The following is a 3,266-nucleotide window of genomic DNA, read 5'->3' on the forward strand; positions in this document are numbered from 1 at the left end:
ATTGTGTAGTGAGTGTGTCATTGTGTAGTGACTGTGTGTCATTGTGTAGTGACTGTGTGTCATTGTGTAGTGAGTGTGTCATTGTGTAGTGACTGTGTGTCATTGTGTAGTGTGTGTCATTGTGTAGTGACTGTGTGTCATTGTGTAGTGAGTGTGTCATTGTGTAGTGAGTGTGTCATTGTGTAGTGACTGTGTGTCATTGTGTAGTGAGTGTCATTGTGTAGTGAGTGTGTCATTGTGTAGTGACTGTGTGTCATTGTGTAGTGATTGTGTCATTGTGTAGTGAGTGTGTCATTGTGTAGTGAGTGTGTCATTGTGTAGTGACTGTGTGTCATTGTGTAGTGAGTGTGTCGTTGTGTAGTGACTGTGTCATTGTGTAGTGAGTGTGTCATTGTGTAGTGACTGTGTGTCATTGTGTAGTGAGTGTGTCATTGTGTAGTGACTGTGTGTCATTGTGTGACTGTGTCATTGTGTGTCATTGTGTAGTGATTGTGTGTCATTGTGTAGTGACTGTGTGTCATTGTGTGTGTGTGTCATTGTGTAGTGACTGTGTGTCATTGTGTAGCGACTGTGTGTCATTGTGTAGTGAGTGTGTCATTGTGTAGTGACTGTGTGTCATTGTGTAGTGACTGTGTGTCATTGTGTACTGTGTGTCATTGTGTGTGTCATTGTGTAGTGACTGTGTGTCATTGTGTAGTGAGTGTGTCATTGTGTAGTGACTGTGTGTCATTGTGTAGTGAGTGTGTCATTGTGTAGTGACTGTGTGTCATTGTGTAGTGACTGTGTGTCATTGTGTAGTGAGTGTGTCATTGTGTAGTGAGTGTGTCATTGTGTAGTGAGTGTGTCATTGTGTAGTGACTGTGTGTCATTGTGTAGTGACTGTGTCATTGTGTAGTGACTGTGTCATTGTGTTGCGACTGTGTGTCATTGTGTAGCGACTGTGTCATTGTAGTGACTGTGTCATTGTGTAGTGAGTGTCATTGTGTAGTGAGTGCGTCATTGTGTAGAGACTGTGTGTCATTCAGGTGACTGTGTGTCATTGTGTAGTGACTGTGTGTCATTGTGTAGGTGTGTCATTGTGTAGTGAGTGTGTGTCATTGTGTAGTGAGTGTGTCATTGTGTAGTGAGTGTGTCAGTGTAGTGAGTGTGTCATTGTGTAGCGACTGTGTGTCATTGTGTAGCGACTGTGTGTCATTGTGTAGTGACTGTGTGTCATTGTGTAGTGAGTGTGTCATTGTGTAGTGAGTGTGTGTCATTGTGTAGTGACTGTGTGTCATTGTGTAGTGAGTGTGTGTCATTGTGTAGTGAGTGTGTGTCATTGTGTAGTGAGTGTGTCATTGTGTAGTGAGTGTGTGTCATTGTGTAGTGACTGTGTGTCATTGTGTAGTGAGTGTGTGTCATTGTGTAGTGAGTGTGTCATTGTGTAGTGCCTACAGTTTCAGGACATCAGTTCCCACCTGTCACACAGAAAGAACACCAGAAGCCTCCTCACAGCGTCTGTCTCCACCATCAGTGACACTGTGTGTGTGTGTGTGTGTGTGTTCCCCTGGGATTACTTACTATTAAAACAATTATATAAAAATCAAGCGAGGATTTCAATTATAGTTAAATAAATTTAATTCCACAACCACCTATATCATCCATAAATTACACCAATGCAAATAAAATCCAAATCAATTAAAACATGGCATCTATTACTATATTATATTAAAGCCCCATTATGTAGTTTTTCCCCTTTCACGCGTTTTCAGCCTATATACGTTGTTTTCTAAATGTTTGAATGTGGAGTACGTGTGATCGAATACAATATTGTTGACAACACCAAAAAGCTACATAAAAAAGCTTCCCTTATACTGGAGCTGCGAGCGTGGAGTGGCACTATATGACATTGCGTAATCACTGCCAGAAAGCAGGTCGAGTACATCCGCCGGATGTACCGGGCGGCTCCAGAATCTTACATAGCGGAGTTATTTCCCCACAGACCCCCGATGGCAATGGCGGAGACGCAAATCGCCATATTAAAAGTCATTGTAGCGGCACAATTTCTTTCAAGCTGTTATTTTAAGGTACAATTGTTACATTATGTTACTTTAAAAGGCAACGACAACAATGAACCAATACATTAGAACAACAAAACACACAACTCTATGACGACACGACTTTGAATCACATTTCCTGGGGGCTCTGGAGACGCCGTTCTGGTCTCTGGAGGATGGAGACCAGAGTGCGCCGTGCTGTCGCTGCTGATGACTCCATGAAGTCCACTAGCGGTGGACGTCGTGGGTCCAGCAGACGAGGAGCTGGATGATGATTGGGTCGGTGGCTGTAAGAATAACAGAAAAAGCATAACCGTGTTTTGTTTAGTCTTCATAATTACTAATGTCACCATCATGTTAATATATAGACTGGGTTTTTTTTGTGCCAGGTTACATAAAGCATTTACGGTGAGGGGGAGATGAAGGGCCACGTCCCGCTGCCGATGTTGAAGGCTCTAAAATAATAATCAGATTTCACCAGAGACAGTCAGAGGACCCTCCCACTGACCAGAGACAGCCAGAGGACCCTCCCACTGACCAGAGACAGCCAGAGGACCCTCCCACTGACCAGAGACAGCCAGAGGACCCTCCCACTGACCAGAGACAGTCAGAGGACCCTCCCACCCACCAGAGACAGCCAGAGGACCCTCCCACTGACCAGAGACAGCCAGAGGACCCTCCCACTGACCAGAGACAGCCAGAGGACCCTCCCACCCACCAGAGACAGCTAGAGGACCCTCCCACTGACCAGAGACAGCCAGAGGACTCTCCCACTGACCAGAGACAGTCAGAGGACCCTCCCACTGACCAGAGACAGCCAGAGGACCCTCCCACTGACCAGAGACAGCTAGAGGACTCTCCCACTGACCAGAGACAGTCAGAGGACCCTCCCACTGACCAGAGACAGCCAGAGGACCCTCCCACTGACCAGAGACAGCTAGAGGACCCTCCCACTGACCAGAGACAGCCAGAGGACCCTCCCACTGACCAGAGACAGCCAGAGGACCCTCCCACTGACCAGAGACAGCCAGAGGACCCTCCCACTGACCAGAGACAGCCAGAGACCTCCCACTGACTCGGTGTCTCAGGCTGCCTGCCGTTGATTGAGCCTGCCTGCCTTCACCTCCTGGAGGGCCTGAGTTGGGCCTCCTGGGCCCACTTCCTCCTCTTCCTCTCCTTAATCTGACGGATGTTTGGCATCTGCAAAAACACATTAATTTAGTCAGAAAT

The 3,266-nt window shown here is 46.7% G+C and overlaps 1 long non-coding RNA gene across 1 annotated transcript; it reads right to left on the minus strand.

Moving 5' to 3' along the window:
- Positions 1-2,043: 2,043 nt before the first annotated feature.
- Positions 2,044-3,234, minus strand: LOC130193068 (uncharacterized). The gene is made up of 2 exons (XR_008831504.1): positions 3,160-3,234; positions 2,044-2,323 (listed from the first exon to the last, which is right to left on the minus strand). It is a non-coding gene; the product is annotated as an uncharacterized LOC130193068 (long non-coding RNA).
- Between the last annotated feature and the right edge of the window lie 32 nt (positions 3,235-3,266).

The sequence above is a fragment of the Pseudoliparis swirei genome, chromosome 4 (assembly GCF_029220125.1).
Source record: "Pseudoliparis swirei isolate HS2019 ecotype Mariana Trench chromosome 4, NWPU_hadal_v1, whole genome shotgun sequence".
Classification (NCBI taxonomy): domain Eukaryota; kingdom Metazoa; phylum Chordata; class Actinopteri; order Perciformes; family Liparidae; genus Pseudoliparis; species Pseudoliparis swirei.